We start from the raw sequence: 22,140 nt of genomic DNA, 5'->3' as shown, positions 1-22,140 counted from the left end.
CTTTTAACTATAATCAATGCATCCCAATGGCACATAAAAGAGAAGACTGACATCAGGATTTAATGTCTAATAAAGTAAAATTACTTGAAAGTTTATTTATTATACACAACAGTCTTGGCTTCAGCCAATGCAGCACAGCTCCTATGCAAAAACAGATTTAAAGGATCACTTTCAAAAGACATCATGGTATGCCAGTACACTCACAGTAAAGGTTTTACACATCAAGACATAATGACAATGCTCAAGTTGTTCCTCAAGTGTACAGAAACACAGAACAGATTGTACACTGGTATTATTTACCATACATACGTGGCACATATTACAAGATTTGCAATAAATTTAGACAAGTAAATGTTGCTGACCATCTATCTGGGATGTTTTCTAAAGTATTTTTAAACTATTTCAAATGAAAGTCTCTCATTCTACTAGGATTAATGTTATTTAAGTGTATTTAATTTAAAACCATTCCTTCAGGAATGACTGTTGCAGCTAATTTACCTCAAAGTCAGACTGTGCAAAACACTTATCTCAGGCTTCTATGTTATCTTGACTTTTGTTTGCAAAATTGCCCCTAAATGAACCACAACACCTCTGGAGAAATATGTTTTGTAAAGATGAGACCAAAGTAGTGATGTTGTCTATAATGACCAGTACTACGTCTGGCAAAAACTAACGCAGAAAATCCCCACAAACACTGATACAAATTTGAAAAAGGGTGTACTTTCTTTTTTGCCATGACTGTATAGCAGCTGCTGCAGAAATGCGATGTCCATACCTGCCACAATAGATAATAATCTGTGCTTCTTTTGTGGTAAGGTGTAGCAACAGGCCCTCGACAAACTATTTGGCACCCCTCCTGTTCACACTGTTTACAGCACATCTTCATTGTTTAAAGAGGATCTTTTCACTTTTCCACTCTTTGATTGTTTTTATTATTCCATTTGGGTCTCTAATGCTTCTTCAAACAGCTCAAAACGAATATTTTTTTTATTATAGAAAATGCGTGGATATAAAAGCTGTGTATTTGTGATGTCACAATTACACTGAAACCTAGCGACGTTAGCTGAGTCCCGCCCATGACTAGCAACTGAAGTAGAGCTCCACCCTCTTGATTTTCAGTAGTGGATCCCGTCTCGCCAGCTGGTTTTACCTTACACGCGCTTTACAATGGCTACCACCAAAGGCAGACGTTCTGTTGTTGTCTGCAAAGACCCACATGTGTCCATTCATATTCTCCCGCTGTCAGATAACAGAGATTTGTGGTTTTATTTTGTATTTGAGGCAATGTTCCAGTCACACTGCAGAAGACAGTACTGATTTGAGCGGATCACTTCACCATGGACTGCTTTGAGAACTCACATCAGTACATGTCAGGATTTGCAGAAAGACTGAAGAAAAATACAGTCCCAACTGTTCATGGGAAATCTGCAGATGACAGAAATGTAAGTACTGTTTTTGTCTTATTATAAGTTTGTATGAAATGCTTGTTGGGGGCGTGGCCAGATACCGCTAATTTGCATAAAAGTGACAGAGCCCTAAAACAGCTAATTCTGAAAGGCGCTCAAAAAAGCAGAAACTGAGGAGGTGAAATCTCATTATCTGAGAATGATTTTGTGTGAAAAATGCAATTAACATGTGTTGTATCACCTATAGACATATCCCAAATGTTTGAAAGGAAGCATAATAGGTCACCTTTAAATAGTTTCTCTTGGTTGAAAAATGTGGTGCAACAAAAGGGTTTTTTGATTTTATCTCTTTCCATTCATTTAAAGAAGTGCATGTTTCAGGTTATGCTCCAGATGCCACTAATTACACTGCATTGCAGAATCACCCCAAATAAATTCTTATATCCTTCTGTTTATTGAAATTTTAGGGCAAATAACTTACCTTTGCTGTTTAACATTTTTGAGCACATTGTAATTTCTTTTATTTCGAAAAAAAAAGCACTTTTTTGAAGAATTCAGTCTTGCTTCAAATCAAATCATAGTACTAAAACACCATAGTATTTTTAAAGACCTTTTAATTGTTGATCCAAGGAACTCGAATAATACTAATCCCACACTGTGAATCATAATATTCTGTTATCAAGTGAATATGGATTAAAGGGTGTGCCCTATAGTGGTTCTGGTCTTACTTTACAGACAGTACTTTCACAGTCCAGAAAAATGTATACTCTTCAGCTGAAGCACCTTTTGCATCTTTTTATAGTAACAGTGGCTAATGTGGTGTAGGAATTGTTTGTTTTACTCATTTTCAAGTCAAATTGAATTATTTCCGTTTAATCGCAGGATTGTTTTTCACACTTTCTGTTTTCAGTCATATCAGGTGACAGCATTAGCAGAATAAGTTGCCCTGTAGCAAATATGAAATGTCATGAACCACTGTCTGCCTTATTACTAAACTATGAACTGTATTTATAATGTATAGATGTATAAAGAACCTGACTAAGACTGGTATGTTTATATAATACATTTCATTCAAAAAGATTAACTGAACCATGGTAACTCCTCTAATTCTCTGTTTACAGGAAGATATTTTGTACTCTAGTAGTCCTGATACAATATCTCACCAACTGACCTCAGTTTAAAGAAGCTTGAGTTGCTCAGAGATGATCTGTCTCATATTATACTGCCTAGAGATAACGACACTTTCGACAAATAAGTAAAAAATATTTTTTTATACAAGTTACCTACTGCAGCTTTAACACATAGGCAAGAATCATGTCCATATGGCATTTTTTGTGAGTTTGCATAAATCATTTTTATGTCATTCAGACAGTGTTAAAACATCAATATTAGTTTGCAATAAATTTTATCCAACATCTTTTGTTGACATTTGGAGTTAGCCATGAGTGCTACCATTCACCGTCATGAACATAACCAAAACAACAATTTAAAATTACATGAAATATATGTATGTTTTTCGTATTATTCTTTTTTTGTCCTTGACCTTACATGGCATTTATATCTTCTTTTGTCTTTGTCAAATAAACCTCTTCCTGGATGTTACATTATGGAAATATGGACCTTTGGTCTCAAACTACGGTTTGCAATATGTCAAGCTGAGAAATGGCTCTGAAACAGCACGTTGTCATTTCAGCTCCGTATAATAATATTATGTAACTTCTTTTTTTCCTCCTGAATGGTAATTATTTACTTGGAAGCTGTGTTAGTAATGGAAAAGACCCCCTGCTAATGAAAAACTGCTCTTGCCATTTTCCGTCTCACTGCTTGAGGTCATATTAGATTGGGTAAGTTTATGACAATTATGGGCTTTATAATTCCTTGGGTGTTTTTATTTTACACTTCAAATCACCTGACTGTAATAATCTCTAACTTTTTAAAACTTCTATTCAACTTTCCTGTGCCAGACTTTTTGCTGATTGGATATTTTAGTGTTTTACGGCCATGAAATTAACTGTATCATCTATAAGATATGAAGTTGCAGATAAATGAAAAGGCAATCAACAAAGCATTTACATTTTATTGAAGCATCATTCATGCCTACTAAAAACTTGCTGTGTTGGCAAAGCAATGATTGTATTGATCTTTGAATAAAACAGGCTAAATAAATAATACATATTTTTTGAATTAAAATTGTATTCCTATTCATGGTAAGGAAATTAAGCTTCAGCTTTGTTTTGTATTTTATGCCTGATGGTTATGGTCACTTCTCTTTTTATTTTTTATGTACAAGCAACAGAGAAAAATAAATGGTTCAGAAAAAATGGGTTTTAATGGTCTCAGATCTATATTAGAGAATACACAGCTTTTCTTGCATGTCTTATTATAAATGTGTGAAGACTCAGGGAAAGGCTCAGTAATGGAGAAAGCTTGCAAACTATGTCAATACAACTATTTCTATGCTGCTGAGGTGAGAAGATGTAGACCCTATTTAGTGACGTATATGCAATTAAAATAAAAATGTATTTTTATAGCATATTTAAAACAACCTCAGCCAATCAAAGCGCTTGACATAAAGTTGATTCATCATAGATAAAAATAGGTATAAAATGAAATAGGGAATAAAATGAAATTAATAATAAAATGAGTAATAAAATAAATGTGAAAGTAACAGAGCAAGATATACTCCATTTGAATTAAATTGCAATAATTTCCCAATTCTGGCATCAATAAAGTAAATCATTCTTATCTTATTTCAGCTACTGTTAAAGGCCAGGGAAAAGAGAAATGTTTTCAGTGTGGACTTAAACTGACCTAAGTACTGAGGCTGTTCCACAGTCTGGTAGCTGCTACAGAGGAGGCCCTATCACCTCTGGACTTTAGCCTGGCTTTAGGAACAGCCAACAGAAGTTGCTCAGCTGACCTTCGGGCTGGAATATGAGGCTGCAACAGCTTACTTAAAGGAGCCTGGCTCACAGAATTTAAACACCTAAAGGCAATCAATGAAACCTTGAATTTCACCCAAATGTTGACAGGAAGCCAGTGAAGGGTGCACAAAACAGGTGTGATAGATTCACACCCCTTTGTTCTGGTCAGCAGATGGACTCCAGCATTCTGGACGCTCTGTAGATGCTGCAGGGAACCCTGGAACAACCTCATATACAAAGAATTACAGTAATCCAAACGCAATGTATAAATGTGTGGATTGCTCTTACATAGTAAGCCCAAGAAAGATAAGATCTGAAGCTGAAAAGCTGGCCTTGATGACAGCGTTGATATGCTTGTCAAATTTAAACACACACTCCTCGCCCTACTCTCACAGTCTTAAAGGCGCAAAGTCCCCTTTTACCGTTGGGAGCTAAATGCACTCCTAACTCTTTTGTTAATGTACCAGGAACGGTGACCATGCTGGACTAGACTGTCCATCAGTAAGAGAGGAAACAGAGAAAAGAATTACCAGAATGATAAACAATTTCAGAGGAAATTGAGTAGCAGATATGATAGATACACGAACACACAATAAATTCATGAAATATTTACAATTTCAGATTTCCAATACAGCAAAGAAGGGGGATTTTAATGGAAAAGAGGGTTATACAAGACTAACTTTAAAAGTTAGTTCAGATTTCAGAGTTTTTACTCTTCAGACATTGCAACTGGATGTTTAATCAAGTTTCTCATCATGTTGAGAGAAATAGTGCAGAATTTCTTATTGTTTACAAGATCTGTAAGATAACTGTATCAGGTCCTGATTCCCAATACCTACGGTTCCTCTTCCCAAGCCTAGAGAGATGTGACTGTAGTACCAAATAAGAGCACTAAAAAGTTTGTGATGGAAAAGATGTGTGTTCTATCTTTTGGGTTGTCACTTCAAACAATAGTGGCATGTTGCTGCAGATGTTGTTGACCTTGTGTTAAACTTTCCAACACTTCTGCTCCTGTGTATGCCTGCACTGCCCAGTGGTCTGAGTTTATCTCTCATTTGCAGCAGTACACACACAAAGCAGCAGTGAAGCCTCCTGTCTGGCTGTTGTGCGATGACCCCAGTTAGATGGCCCTTAGTGTGCTGAGTAATCAAATCAATACGGCTCACATCACTTCACATTTTTCCAAATGCCTGTGTTCCGTCCACTGAGATTCCTGCGTGAGGGTATAAGCTCAGGTTTGATCATATTTCAAGAGTTCATGTTCCACAGAACAGTTCTTACAGTGTCAGTGGTTATTGTTGCAATCTTGGGAATGCTTTTGGTTGTAATTTCAGTGAGTAGTCTGCAAAGTGAAGTATTTTCTGGAAGTTGCAGTCTGTCGGTCCTTATAGTTAAAAAGTGAAGAGAGATTTCTGTGGGGGCACTTCTCATCCCCTCATCTGATCAACACTGGCTCATTTCAGCCAGACTGACAGCTGAACAGACCTTGCCAATGTGCTGTTTCACTACAGATAGATAACACATGGGGCGTCTGCAGCTCACAGGGCACAGGAGGAATGTGAAATTACCCACACCACCTGCCCATGGTCTTTGCCACGCTTGCTTTCAGGATAATGAATTCCTGCAGGCAGACTGAAGAAAGCACCACTTCACCACGCTGCACAGCTGCAGCCCTCCAGCAGCAGAAGGATTTCTAAACAGGCTCATTTGGCATAGGTACTGAAAAAAATGAATCATTTTGCCATGGCTCTTCAGAGCAACCTTATCAGAAGAAATAAAAATTAGAAAGGAGAACATTAAAGAGATTATTCAGGGAAATGTTTTGTGAAGTCACCTAATCTTCTTTAATCTTGATAATCCACACTAATCTTTCTTCATTTTTGGACAAATTTTGTAACTAAGAAACTCCAAACATGGCTAACCAATGACTTTGATTTTGCTACAGAAGCTGAAAAAAAACACTGTAATTAAACTGCATTTCTTTTTTTACTTATTTAACCAATAAAACATACTTCTGTTCATTACATTGTTACACAAGTAAACCTTTTCTCGTCCTGAGTATTTACCAGCGTATCTCTACTTACCTGCCTGTCTGCCCTCCAACTATACACCATCTGAAGATCAGTAAACTTCACCTAAACAGTAATAGCCATCAAGTCACCAACACTTATTCAACTTTAACCACACTCAGCAACTCTTGGACCCATGATACCTCCCCAGAGTTGTAATGACTCCACCTGCAACAAACATTTAATCTCTTGATTCACTCATTTCCTTCAGACTAGTTGGTTCAGACAGCTTCAATATTCATACCTTTTCTAAAAACATCATCATAGTTCAGTTCAACAGTCTGATTCCTGTTTGGTTTGTATATCACAGTCTATATCCAAACATGACAAACTATATGAAATCCCTTTCTATGCTGCACATTGGTTTGTTGCAGGCCCACTGACAACACTCAGTAGGAGTCTCTCAAACCTTCTGAATTTCACAGCCTGTACCCTGTGAAAATTGATTACACGCTGAGCCAAAAACAATCTGCATTAAAATGTGTGCCAGTGCCTCAGTTTCTCCATTTATGTCTTAGCCCTTTTAGGACAGATAACACAAAGCCTCAAATGCCTGCTTTGCTTTGCTATAAATGTTGCTTGGTTGTGGGAAATGTCTGCGTGTGTGTCTCACCCATTTGGATTGTTGAGAAACATCTGTATTAACGACAAACAGCAAAGAGTATTAAAAGGGTCAGTCACAAGCAAGACTTCTGGGCTAAGATCACTTTTATTCGAGCCCTATGGTTCTCAACACAAAAGAAAACAATTGTCACTCTGCCACGTCTTTCCTTGAAGTTGCATCTGTGTATAATTAGCACCTAATAGGTGGATTTGTCACACCAGATTAGTCATAAGGCATTTTATAGACTGTAATTAGTCTGTTTTCGTTGAATTGGAAGACTGATTTAGGACTGATAGTGTCAGTACAGTTGAAGTTAGTTTCATAAAAGCTGCAATGTCACCACTGTCAGTCAGTCATTTTCTACCGCTTATTCCATAGTGGGTCACGGGGAAGCCGGTGCCTATTTCCAGCAGTCTATGGGCGGGAGGCAGGGTACACCCTGAACAGGTCGCCAGTCCATCGCAGGGCTGTCACCACTAATACATTAATTTACATGTGACATTTTCAAACTTTTTTTATGACCTATTGTATTTAAGCCATTTCATTTGGACAGTTCTGGTTTAAATTGATTCTTTATTTTAAAATTGAAGTCTTTTACACCTGCTGCTGAACATAGTCTAGCTAGTTCTTTTTTAAATGACTGTTGCATCTGGTATAACATCATTGATATATGCTATAAGCTGATCGATGAGCCAGTTCTGATAGCAATCCAGTTTAATAATGACCAAACAGACTGAGGGGCAACCATGGACACTCACCTTAATACTTGAAGCTGTCATAATGTTAACTGCCGACCTGACCCACATGCAGAGAACAACCAGAGACAGATGAGATTAGTGAATGTTTATTTAAACAAATGATCCTGGGAACGGGAAACAAGACTGGAACCGTCTGGCCGCGGGAGAAGAGGAGAGTTACAAACTGGACCTCAGAAAACGCACCAGAACTGATTGTGCAGTTTGTTGAGACGGGGCCGACAGAAGGTGCTAGGAGGGCGGACAGGACTTGCTTCGCTGGTGGCTCACAGAACAGTCAGCCCGAAGGTTCAATTCGAGACTCGGTTCAGACCGATTCTTTAAATCTCTGGTCAACTGTCGGATCCAGAGGTATGGCACCTGAAAGTGTCAGGACAGGCAAAATCAGTGCAAGTTTACAGAAAATTTCAACAATAACTTTCATACTACGAGAGTAGATTTCAGGGGAGGCCAGTAGCTGTACCGCAAGGGCAAAACGCTCAGACAACGAAGTGCAGGCACGGCCTCTTCATATACTGCCCAGTTGATAAGCCTGATGAGCTGCACCTGTCCCTTCTCCAGCACCTCCAGGCAATGGCACCTGGCGGTAAAATGGTTAGCTGCAGGCAGACACACCACGGATTTTGACAGAAGCTAATTTGTAATCAAGTTTTAGCCTATCTCACCTTTGCACTGTGCTTCTGTAGTGTGTTTTCCACTGTGAGTGGAAACGGCAGCACCCAGAAAAAGCATACACAGACACAGAGAGAGCAGGCAAAGTCCAAATAGAAAAATCACAGTCAATGAGCAGGTGTGAATTCAGGAAGTTTTACCAATAAGTTTACATTGCTTTAAGATTTCTTCATCCTCAAAATACTTGGGAAGCAATTGCACAGGAGTTAGACTGCTGAATGTGTTAAATATTCAGTAAATAAACATGTTTTACAGCCTTCAAAAGTAGAGATTTGGACAGTTAACAAAATTAGAGCATTTTGTGATAGCCTTGGTTGTCCCTAAACAAGCCCCTATTATTTTGCATTCAACAACTTACATCAGTGGTGACTGGTCTCTGGCTGAAATTCAAAGGCACGATGCCTAGTGATTCTTATTCAACCTGTTCTATTCTTAAGAGAAACTATTAATTAAAGATTCCTAATATTTTCTGTGCCAATGCATTTTAGTATGATGCAGCAATTGGTGAGTTTATTTTTGTGCTGTACTGTGACGCTCCTGATTTGCATTGCTCTTTAGATCTCATCTCAACTATTCTGGATATTTTTCTACAAATGTTACAAAAGAATATCAAGCTCCAGTAGGTAATTTCTGTTAAAATGTATGTTTTACATATTTGTTAAAACTGTCTTTATGGTCCTGACAGTATAACATGAGACAGATGATCTGTGAAAAAATCAAGCTCCTCTAGCTCCTATCAGTGGTCTTATGCCATTTGCAGAAATAGACTGATCCCTTTCAGAAACAACCAATCAGAGCCAGGAGGAATGTCTTAGCACTGTCAATCACGCCTGTGTACGCCCTGCTCACACCCTTCTCCCGCACAGCGCATACCTTCGTTCAAGCTCAAGATTGCCGGAGTGCTGCAACTGTGCCAATTGCAGAGAAACAATCTAATATTACAGGAAAACTGCCAATTTCTCGAGTGACACCTGCTCAGAAAACAAAGACAGGAAAACAGAAGAAGACCGATGATGTTCACAGCAGGCTCTGCTGTGGGGGAGGATCCGTGGAGGGAGGACTGTAACACAGCAGAGAGGAAGTGGGAGGGACCTGTAAGGTGTGCTTGTTAAAATTTTCCAGCTAAGTCCACGGTTTTCCCAGAACTCCCCACTGGAGTTTTAGGTCAAGATGAATGTTAACAATAGCTTTAATTCATAATCTGAGAACACTGACGAACATCTTCTCTCAGTAATGAACTTTTTCATTACCATTGTATAAGCTTAATTGCTTCGGGATCGGTCCAAATCTTAGCCAACATGAAAAAAGAAAAAGTTAGTTGTCACAACAGTACTGTTGTTGTCTTTTCTCATACATTGTAAAGCAAGAAGCAATAGAAAACACACATGTAGTCGGCTGCTTAACGTTGCTGTTTTACGTATGAAGGATGCAAAAACAGGAACATTTGGTTACCAAAACATCTGTTAGTAATAATCAGGGCTTCTTCAGGGGTCTCTGGAATAATTATCCCCTTTGCCAATTTGTACCCCCATTTCATAGCTAAGTATTCCAATTTTGTCCCTTCAGACTTCCATTTCTATATCCGTGAACAAACAATTACATACCATTGTGATCAATTGGGTGAATAATTATAAAATAACTTAAATGCTATGTATAATACATTTAAAAAAAACTTCATTTTAAAGCCTAATTTCCATTTATTTTGGCTATGATCCCGGTTTGAATTAACTCACACCTATAAAATATGACAAACCAAAATAACTAAGCCACCTTGTGCTGGTTCATTATAGCTATAAACCAGATTTTGTTAAAGTACAATATGATGAAGGTATAGTAATGTACTTTAAATTGTCAGAATTAAAACGCTCTCCATCCAACCTCACTGAGCTCGAGCTGTTTTGCAAGGAAGAATGGGCAAGAATTTCAGTCTCTCGATGTGCAAAACTGATAGAGACATACCCCAAGCGACTTGCAGCTGTAATTGCAGCAAAGGGTGGCGCTACAAAGTATTAACGCAAGGGGGCCGAATAATATTGCACGCCCCACTTTTCAGTTTTTTATTTGTTAAAAAGATTTGACACATCCAATAAATTTAATTCCACTTCACGATTGTGTCCCACTTGTTGTTGATTCTTCACAAAAAATTTGAGTTTTATATCTTTATGTTTGAAGCCTGAAATGTGGCAAGAGGTTGACCAGTTCAAAGGGGCCGAATACCTTCGCAAGGCACAGTACATAAAGAAAAAAGTAGTTTATGAAATGTTTTGTTTGTGGATATGAAACAGTCAGAAATTGGATTGAAATGACAAAGTAAGTGAACAAAATTGATGTTTAATGCGATTTGAAGGCATAAGCCATTTCATAAGACATTTGTTTTGCAAGCGCTTTATACCTGATAAAAAATTTTTTTTATCAGAACAGAAGTTTATATTCTTATTTTACTTTTTTCTTTGACTAGTTTATTGCTTGTGTTTAAAGTTCTATAAAATAATTTGATAAAAATGTAAACTTAGCATAAAAACTGTTTTAAAAATGTTCTTAAACTACTTACCTAAAAAGAATATTGAAAATGAGCAAATATAGCAAATAAAATGTTATATATCAAAGCCTTTTAGTACTCATGGTTGCTGTAATTACTTTAAAAGCAGGGAGGGTATCAGGCATTGAGTGTCCATCTGGAGCTATTAGTGGCTGTAATTTACCACTGTTGGGAATGTAAAGAGAAAGCTCTAACAATTATCGAAATACTACATATTAAATAACACTTAGACCAGAAAGTACAACATAAGAGAGAAAAGAGACTGAGAATTAGATTTCCAGTTTATTATCAATTAGGTCTGAGATTTCAGTGATATAGATTTATTACATCATTCTGGTATTAAAACTGAGACAGGAATGCAGTCAAGTATTGATCCAAAGCTAAAATCATAGCCAGCAAATAGGATGCAATTTTGGAAAAGTGATTTATTCTGTCCACCAACTGTCTACTAGCACTGACCTATTATAGGAGCTAAATCATAGGTGTCTGCAGTGAAATGAAATTTGAGATGCATAGACGAACAGCTGTGTTTGACCCTGACTAAAGACATGCCATCAGCTTGTTTTGTAACCAAGCACAGTAATGTGAGAGGAACAAAACACCATTGTCCTAAGCAGGGACCCTGGCTTCGGAACACCAGAAAACAGTAATGCAAAAGTGCAAAGAAAATAAAGAAAAATGTCTTTTTGAATTAACTATTATTTTATCAATAATTCTTTTCACATAATTTCTTTCTTTCTTTGCAACAAATTTACAAAGAAAAAAATCTAAAGACAAACATACAGTTTGTTGGGGTCATCCATTTTGGTCGCACATTTTGACATGCGCAGCTCAACAGACGTCGCAGCTCTGACATCACTGGGAGCATAAACCGGCTGAGATGCAGAGTTTCGTTGCCATTTCCCACCTGTCTCACAGGACAGTGCAACGGAGGCGCATATCTGGAGACAAAAGCTCGCAGGCGAACTTTTGCTCCACAAGGCCATTCCGGAAGAGCTTGAAAGCTGGACATCTTTCTGATACACAGAGATCAGCAGATTTATTCACCGATCGAAGACTGCGCCGACACCCGGCGCAGGTGAAAACCTACAGAGGTTTTATTTCCAAGGAGATGAGTTTCCTCCTTGTTATTCAGTCAACTAAACGATTCCTCATCTTTTCTCCTCCTGGACGGATGAGAAGTTACCGTTCGTTTTTTTTTTCTTAATTTGATCACGGACGCGTGGTCCCCCCCCCCCTCCTTTTCTTCAGATCTGATCCCATCCTCAACTGGTGGAGAGAAGAAATCAACGTCAAAGTAATTTCGTTCTTTTTATATTAAACCAGATAGGTGCATTTAGAGGTCTGGCCAGGATGAGGCATAGTGAAGCTGATTTATAATCACAAGTAGTTAATCCAAGGTATCAACTTGTTGCATGCAATACTGGTTGAAGTGTTTTATGCTGAGTGGTGTTTTGATTTGCTGCGCAAGCGCTGCTGAATTGTGTGTGGTTAATGTTTTGTCCGGCTGATCTCAAATCAGCCAGGAGTTAGAAGTTGAACTTTTAAAGGTTTTCATTCAAAGCAACTGCGATCTGTACCTCGTGGTCTGACCACTTTTGTTCCAGTTTTATTGCTGGAGATTTTCCACTTAGTTCCCGCCTCAGAGTTTTATGACCCTTTGTCCGAGATTTTGTGCGATCAGCTGATGTTGACTAAGAGCACACAGCTCATCGTTTTATCAGCTGACCGCTGGAATCGAGACATCAACACACCTGGAGGACTTCTCTTTCCATTTAATCCAAATTACACGTTTTGTCCATAAAACTGCTGGATTGATCTTCATAGACTCTAAATGCGCATATATATTTTTCTTTTATTATTATTGTTAGGTAGTCATTTTTATTCCCTTTCTGTAGAACAGTGTTTGTTAGTTAGGTGAAGGTTTTTGGACCAGAATAATGGTATATCAGGATTATTTGGCTTCAATAAATCTTCATATATATGTATATATAATTAAGAGAAGCGTTTGTGTTTATTTCGTGCAAGAGTGATTTATCTGTCAAAACAAGGTCGAAGATCCTCCATCTTCGGTGAAGTGGTTGAATAAACAGTGACAGTTTGTGGTTTTGGTTAATAATTTGTAATTATTAAAGAGCTTTGAGCCCGTAATCACAACACCAGAGGACATCTCTGATTTCTATTCGTAAGTAATGATTTTGGTTAAGAAATTAATTTTGTTTTTAGAATTATGATTTTAAATTATAATTCTTGATAAATATTAACTAATCAATAATCATAATCCTTACAAGTTCAACTAAGATCAACATACAGGAACTGAAACCTATTTGTCCATTTTCGATGGAGATTGAAAAATTAGATTTAGTGGGGAAGAATCTATCCATGAGAAAGGTGACCTGTAAAATCTTTGCAATTAGGTTGACGATAGGGCTTACAGTGACCTCGTGATGACAGGGCTTACAGTGTGCCATGTGTTCAATTAAATGTAGAACTTTACTGCTTTAAATTAGTAATCGAATATACCATATAACAAATTCAATCTTTAAATTGGTTTTGCATCTCCCCAGCTGTTATCTTTTCAAATACTTTTTTTCTGGAAAAGAAAGCATAAACAGCAGAGTACAAATAGTTATTTGTGGTTGTAGATGGTTAATGCTTAACCTTTGCTTATTCATATTTTGCCATGTAATAACAATAAATATCTCTACTTGAAGCACAAGTTGAATGTGATTTTCACAAAGCCAAATGCAAATGTTTGGTTCCAACTTTTAAATATTCACTTTGAGGGAAAAGTGAATTGCAGTTTTAAGAGTTTGGTTTCAATGTTTTTAATTGAACTCACTCTATTGGAGAAAATGTAATGGATGTGTGTGTGTGCAATAACACATTTATGAGCGATGGCTAAAGGCTAAAAACTAAAGTTGAATGCTGGAACCCGTCATTAGGTTAAAAGGCAGAAGAGGTTACAGTGCAGCAGAAACTGTCGTGCAATCTGTGGGAAGACCAGAAGATGAAGTGTTCGGATCATTTAATTAAATGCTGGTTAAATCTATCAGAATATGTCACCTTAAATTAAATTACTCCACAATTCATATTAAATTTCAATGATACCCAAAGCTAATTTGACCATTCATCTTGATAAAGATAAGATTGATTAAGATAAGAGAGTTGAATCAGACTTTTAAGCTTTAATATTAATGTAACACTCTTGCCACATAAACACTCTTGACCCATAATCCAGCTACTGCAAAAATCACACACTTCTTTTGTTTTGGAAAGGAAAATAATGTTCTGTTGTTTGTTAAATTTTCTTTTGCAGATAAAAAAAACCCAACTAAATAAGTTAATATTTAAAACTTCGTAAACTATGCTTCCCTCCTAAACCTTTTCACATTATTTGATATTATAACCACGAATTTCAAAGTATTTTATCGGGATTTTGTGAAACTGATCAACACAATTTACCAAATAATTCTAAAGCAAAATGGAAATGATACTTGGGTTTCAACATGTTATACAAATAAAAACGAAAATGTGTGACATGCATTTGTATTTAGCCCCCCTTTACTTTGATAATGGTTAAAAAGGAGCATTATCATTGGCCATCTTTTCTCCAGAAGTCACATAATTTATAAATCCATTTATCTCTGTGTCATTTGATCTAAGTATAAATCCATCAGTTCTGTGAAGGCCTCAGAGGTTTGCTGGAGAACATTTGTGAACAAACAGCACCATAAAGACCAGGAACACATCAGACAGGTCTGGGATAAGCACTGTTCAATCAATCATTGCAAAATGAGTACAGCGCAATTGCAAACCTATCAAGGTGTGCCTGTTCAACAAAACGGACAGGCAGAGCAAGGAGAACATTAATCAGAGAAGCAGCTAAAGGACTCATGATAACTTTGGAGGACCTGCAGAAATTCACAGCTAAGGTGGGATCTGTTCATTTGAAAAATATTAGTCATGCACTCCACAAATCTGACTTTTATGGAGATAGGGCAATTAAAAAGACATTGAAATAAAGGCAAGTGTCAATGATAAGCTGGATGGAGCTAAATACAGGGTAAGCTTGTAAGAAAACTTGTTATAGGCTGCAAAATACTCCAGACTGTCATGATGCAACATTTTGGACTTTGTTGTGGTCTTGTGTTTTCAACCGTTTATTTGGTTTGGGTTTTTGTAGTCATGTTTGTTTGTTTCCTTTTGGTCCCTGTTAGTTTTGTTCCCTCTACCGCCTCCTAGTGTTTTGTTGTTTTCTTTCCTTTTCGTTAAGTTTTCTTTATGGTTGCTTTCTTATTGCTTTGTATGGTTTTCTTCTTATTATTATTATTATTATTGTTATTATTATGTTTTCCTATTTCTTATGGTTTTCTTATGATTATGACTATTATTATATTTGTTGCTATTCTAGTTCCCTTGTCTTCCTTGTAGTTTCTAGTTTAGTTTCCCATTTAGTATCTCTGTGTTTTATTTATGTTTTGGTATTTGTTCACTTGCGCTCTTTTGTTTATTAGTTTATTTTCTCTGTTCCTCCTCGTCCTGGTTTCCTTTCTGTGGTTTAGTTTTTGTTTATTTATGGTCAGGGTTTCTTTATGGGTTCTTTGTTAATTATTAGGTTTTGGTGTTTCTTCTATTCTCTCTAGTTTCTCAGTTTACTTTAGCTAATGATTATTCGAGGTTCTTATGTTTCTTTTGGTTTATTATCTTCGTCCATAGTTTTGCTTAGGTCTGTTTCCCTGAGTTTTGTTATTTATAGTTTTGTTTTTGTAGTCAGGTCCCTTTGGTTAAGTTATTGTCTAGCTTCCCTCATGTTCCCTTTTGTCTTCTAGTTTGGTTACTTTAGCAACCACCCAGATTCCCTCAGTTCTCTATAACCTGGTCCACACCTGATTTCCATTCTCATCTGATTACCTGCCCCAGTGTCTCATTGGTCCATACCTCACACCCTCTGTTTATTAGCTCTCTGGTTCTCATTGTACTTCGCTGGTTCCTTCCGTTCACAACCCCATTCTCTACCCTTGGCTATGGTCTAAGTATTACCATGTTTCCTGCTGAGTCTACTTTGTAAGTTTTGGATTTTGACTTATTGATTTCACCTGCAGTGCTTTTGCTTCATTTTTGAAACCCTTTGGAATAAAGCTGAAGATTTTTACATGCTGCTGCCAAGCTCTTGTCTGCGCTTTGGTCAACCTAAACCTCAGAACTCGACACAGACTGGGTTGAAGGTTTTTTTTTTCAGCAGGACTATAACCCTAAATACACGACCAAGATCACAATAGAAGGGTTTAGATTAAGAGTGTATTCACACAAAGAAAGTCCTTTGGTCCACTTGTTTGGTCCAGACCAAAAGCTGACTTTTTCTTTTTCTTTCTTGCAAGTGAACTATACTGTAAAATGAGCCATGCATGTGACAATCATTGCTCCCATTGGAGAGAAATGACTAGGGCGGGACAGAGCACAGACCCGGAAATGGAGGAAAACTATCATGAAAGTAATGCTTACTGCTTTTTTGTTTTGCATGTTTGGCCAGTTATTACTGCTACAGATTCGTTGTGAGCAACTCATTCAACACAGGTTTCGTTCTATTTCTAATTCTGCAACGGCGAATGCGTGCTTCAAACCAAAGGAGACGATGTGCTCTCCGTGCCGAGTCTATTTGTCAGAGTCCAGGGTCTCGGTTCGGTTGTTTGGTCCAGACCAGTGTTCATGTGACTGTATACACACCTGCACAAAAGGTCTGAAACAAGGGATAAAACATGTCCAGACCAGAATACTATCAAGAGAAAACTTGAAAATGGTTGCTCGCAGAAGCTATCCTTTCAATCTGACTGAACTTGGGCCACTTTGGAAAGAACTAGCAGAGATTTCAGCCTTTATTTGGGAAAACCAAGAGGACACATATACTTGGTGCCTATTGTGAATGATCACATGGAAAGCACTGTAAATAACTACCTTATATATGAGAATTTTCACAAAAAAATACTATAACATCTGCCTTTGACTTTAATTTGGATAAAATATATATGTTATGTCAATGTGTTTGACTCATTTTTATGCTTTTACCTTTTCAATCTGGAGAAGAATAAGCTACTCAAAATGTCAAAGACTGTTTCTCCAAACAGAAGCATAGAACTGGTCTGAAGTGTTTGGACACAGCACCAGCAGCCCATCATCATTTGCTCTTTGCACAGACAAAATTATTTAACATTACAGAGGGGAACTAAACCTGAAAACAATGCTGGGATGTAAAAGATGCAGGGACTATAGGCTCAATAAAGCATGATATATTGGTTGGTTTAGACTGAATGGGGATAATTTACATCCCCATTTCACATTTAAAAAAAATAACAAATATAAACAACTCTGGAGATTGAGCATCTCTTTAAAATGCATCACATAACTTTTATGCAGCACATTTGGAATGCTGTAGAATGTAACCAATGTCCATGTGTTAATGCGATCACCGTGCAAATTCAGCCGCTGCCTGGTTTCATAAAATTTTGTGTCAGCAATGATTGTGAAGCTGTCAGTGTGTGCATGTGGGAAAAGGTGAAAGAACAGGACTGGCGAAGGAAATAAGGAGGAGGAACCCAAAACATAGGAAATTCCAGACCCAGCACGCAGTTACATATTAGCCCTATAAGAGTTCAACAGCAGGACATTTACAGTAAGCAGTTCACAGATCTGGTGAGACCACAGCTCATGTCTGAGCTAGACTGAGATGCTGTGTGAGTGTGTGTGTGTCAGCTCGCTGTGAGCAGCATGATTTCCTGACCATTACACGTGTCTAAGCCAGCTTTTCTTTGGCAAATTCTAACATTTTAAATTCAGTTTTGAAACCACTCACACCTTATTCTGGAAATATTATTCTTCCCCATTAGTCCCCCACGAGATTGAATGTTAGGGGTGAAAATCCCATTATTAAGGTATATTTGACGAGAGCCTGAAGGGCAGCCTGATTTCTTCAGAGGGCCGTCTTGAATGCATTTGGCTGGTGTGATCTGAATGCCAATGGCACATACAGTTAAGCGGGGTGCCTACTTGAAAGTACATAAAAAAACATATGAAGGAAGACCTGAATTTTGAGTGTGTTTTTGGGTTTTTTTTGGCTTTTTATCTGCCAGTCTGTACTTTGAATGTTACTTTTGAAGTTTAAATGAATGAAACCGTTTTTTTTCTTGCAAACCTGGAGTCAAATTATACAGAACTAGAAGAGCAAAATAAATAAATTTTTATTTTTCATTTTAAGTCAGCATCCATAAACCCCCGACACACCTGGAACCTTGGTTTAATTTCACACCTTAGACTGACTGGATGTAGGTGACCCTGACCCTCACTATTTTCAACATGACTTTTTAGGGCTATTTAGGGTATTGATTAAGAGTTTCTATCAGGATGAGGGCACAGCTGGGGTCTTGATTCTCACATTTCTCAGATTCACCTTCTCTGTTTCATACGTTGGTATAGAGACACAGTTTTTACCTCTCACAGGGGTTTCAAAAATGCTTGCTTCTAGAAAGAGTATACACAGCCTGTAGGCTTGCATCTTTTTTGGAGTCATCTGCTATTTAAGGTGGCTCTAAAAGGAGAAATCCTTATTTATGTCAACATCACACTGACAGGATCATGCTAATATCGACTAATTTCAAATGTAAAATATTTACAATAGAAAAAACACTCTTTGCACACCTTCAGATCTATCAAGACATGCCTATCAACCTAAAAAAAAACAGCATGGCAAGGGGAGTTTTAATGAGAGAAGCGCCAAAGAGGCCAATGGTTACTCTGGAGGAGGTGCAAAGATCCACAGCTCAGGTAGAAGAATCTGTCACCAGGTTAAATACGATTACAGAATGGTGGCAAGAAACCAGCAGCCACTGTTGAAAGACAACCAAAAGAAGTACAGTTAAAGTTATGGAGGACACAGCAATCATGTGGAAGAAGAGGCTCTGGTCAGCTGAGGCCAACATTAAGCATAATGTCCCACTTGCAAAACACTATATGTTGAGAAAGACTAGCACTGCACATCACTGTAAACCATCGTCTCCACTTTGAAACATGGTGGTGGCAGCATCATGATGTGGGGATGCTTTTCTTAAGTAGGAATGTAGAAGAAGAAGGAGGGAACTGAATACAGCACAATGCTGGAAAAAAAAAAAAAACTGAAGATGCTGGAAAAGTCTTGAGAATGGGACTGAGCTTCATCTTCCAGCAGAAAAAAAAACACCAAACCAGAGCTACCATAGAATTGTGGCCTAGTCACACTCCAGAACTAATGTACAAAGCTGGGGGAAATATAAACCTGTTGCTGTAATTTCAACAAAATGTGTTGTTACAAAATATTGATTCAGGGAGGCTGAATATAAATGCACACCATTTCAAAAAAAAATTTTCAGAATCAGAATCAGCTTTATTGCCAAGTTCGTACATACAAACAAGGAATTTGACTCCGGTACACTTTGCTCTTTGGTTTTATTTTTGCATTACAGAATATACATATTTACAATGTACAATATACACATATATAAATAAAAAGGTGCATTTGCAACATCTGTATGCTGTTATTTTGTACTTTATTGAATGTTCATCAGAGAAACAGCCTGGGGGAAGAAACTGTCTCTGTGGCGGCTGGTTTTAGTAAACAGTGCTCTGTAGCAGCGGCCTGAAGGTAAAACTCTAAACAGTTTATATGTGTTACTTTGCATTGGCCGGTGCTTTTGAAAGGCGCTGTTTAATGCATTCTGGCAAAATAGCACCTCTACCATTCTTTTCTGTATATATGTATAAGTTTTTTTCCAGTTTTATTTTACTTACATATTTCTTTGTTTTATAACTGCATCATATAACCTTGGTGGTTTTGTCAAGGTTATTGTCAGAATCTAATGGATGCTCATGTCTAATCTTTGCATATTTTTCATTAAATTTGATGTTACAATAAAATAGTTCTTACTTTAAAAGAGAAATTACTTGCAAATCTTCCATTTCCTTCAGTGCAACCATAAAATACTATTTATATGTATCATTAAATTCTAAAGTAGCCTGTTCTGATGGGTGACAACATAGCATTAAGAGGATGGCATCAAGCAGTGACTTCCATTATGTAGTCATCTACTCGGTCCTCGTGGTCTCTAGGAAGCATACAAACTGACTAATTATGTTTGCCTGATTAAATTTTGGCCCGCCTTCTAACCACTTATCTTCTATTTATCCTGGAATAGTTAATTACATTTCACGTCAGCAAAGAGAACTGGGATGTTAAGGAACACTGCCTTAGATGCAGTGTGTGCAGACACTCTGATGTCAGTTGGTCTAAATCAGTGTCAGTCTGACTGATCAGTGTTCTCAATATCCTTTGGCTGGCTTATTTCCTGATCTTTGACTTATTTAACGAGGTCTGGAGGGAGGTCCGGGTTTCCTTTTACAGGGATGGTATGTATTGTGAAACACATAATGACAGTCTGTTCAGAGCAGTCTTTTTTCACTTAACTGCACTACAGAACCTCTGCAACAAAGAGGATTTCAGTTTCCACTTTGCAAAATACAAGTTGTGAAAACCTTCCAAAGTCAATGGAAATGTTGGACACTTCCACGTTTTCCTCATAAATATAAAATTAAAACTTGTGTTTATGATGTAGCTTTACATAACAGATAAGAAATAAGAAATTCGGATGCATTAGTTGAACTGAACAAAATGTAATCCATACCCTATGAGCTTGTGTGATTATTTATAAATACTCATGTAACGGTTGTTTTAGACATCAGAAAAAGCGAAGCAATTCGAAAACATAAACCCATTTAAAAATGTGTAACCCTAGCTCGGATCTATCTACTCAAAAAATAAAAAAGAACTCCTTCATAAAGATGTCAAGATGCAGCAGCAAGAGGACAATTAAATTATAGAAAGAGAGTAATACACTGCTAAAAAAAATAAAGGGAACGTTCAAATAACACATCCTAGATCTGAATGAATGAAATATTCTCATTGAATATTTTGTTCTGTACAAAGCTGAATGTGATGACAACAAAATCCCACAAAAATCATCAATGGAAATCAAATTTATTAACCAATGGAGGCCTGGATTTGGAGTCACACACAAAATTAAAGTGGAAAAACACACTACAGGCTGATCCAACTTTGATGTAATGTCCTTAAAACAAGTCAAAATGGCAGTCGGGGACAGTGCCTCTGGACTGGCAGACTGGGGTGGTGGTCCCCCTTCATAAGAAGGGGGACCGGAGGGTGTGTTCCAACTACAGGGAGATCACACTCCTCAGCCTCCCTGGTAAGGTCTATGACAGGATATTGGAGAGGAGAGTCCAGCCAATAGTCGAACCTCGGCTTCAGGAGGAGCAGTGTGGTTTTCGTCCCAGCTCTATACCCTCTACAGGGTGCTCGAGGGTTCACGGGAGTTTGCCCAACCGGTTCACATGTGTTTTGTGGACCTGGAGAAAGCATTCGACTGTGTCCCTCGTGATGCCCTGTGGGGGGTGCTCCAGGAGTATGGAATTGGGGGCCCTTTATTAGGGGCCATCCGGTCCCTGTACGAGCGGAGCAGGAGTTTGGTTCACATTGCCGGCACTAAGTAGGACCTGTTCCCGGTGCATGTTGGACTCCGGCAGGGCTGCCCTTTGTCACCGGTCCTGTTCATAACTTTCATGGACAGGATTTCTAGATGCAGCCAAGGGCCGGAGGGGGTCGGGTTTGGGGACCAGTGGATTTCGTCCTTTCTTTTTGCAGATGACATGGTCCTGCTGGCCCCTAGCCAAGACCTACAGCATGCGCTGTAGCGGTTCGCAGCCGAGTGTGAAGCGGCTGGGATGAAGATCAGCTCCTCCAAGACCGAGGCCATGGTACTCGACCGGAAAAGGGTGGTTTGTCCTCTTCAGGTTGGAGGGGAGTTCCTGCCTCAAGTGGAGTTTAAGTATCTCGGGTCTTGTTCACGAGTGGGGGAAAAATGGAGCGGGAGATCGACAGACGGATCGGTGTGGCTGCCGCAGTAATGGGGGCACTGTGCCGGTCCGTTGTGGTGAAGAGAGAGCTGAGCCGAACAGCAAAGCTCTCAATTTACCGGTCGGTCTATGTTCCTACCCTCACCTATGTACATGAACTTTGGGTCATGACCGAAAGAACGAGATCCTGGATACAAGCGGCTGAAATGAACTTCCTC

At 38.1% G+C, this 22,140-nt stretch overlaps 1 protein-coding gene across 1 annotated transcript in view; it reads left to right on the top strand.

The window, feature by feature from the left end:
- The first annotated feature begins 3,215 nt into the window (after nucleotides 1–3,215).
- Nucleotides 3,216–22,140, top strand: part of si:ch211-142k18.1 — a 42,666-nt gene continuing 23,741 nt past the window's right edge. Inside the window, exon 1 of the mRNA XM_047388549.1 lies at nucleotides 3,216–3,250. The gene's annotated coding sequence lies outside the window, so the exon portion shown is untranslated. The remainder of the gene's footprint in view (nucleotides 3,251–22,140) is intronic.

The sequence above is a fragment of the Girardinichthys multiradiatus genome, chromosome 15 (assembly GCF_021462225.1).
Source record: "Girardinichthys multiradiatus isolate DD_20200921_A chromosome 15, DD_fGirMul_XY1, whole genome shotgun sequence".
NCBI lineage: Eukaryota > Metazoa > Chordata > Actinopteri > Cyprinodontiformes > Goodeidae > Girardinichthys > Girardinichthys multiradiatus.
The sequence above is the reverse complement of the archived record's forward strand: the minus strand, read 5'-3'. Positions and strand labels throughout refer to the sequence as shown.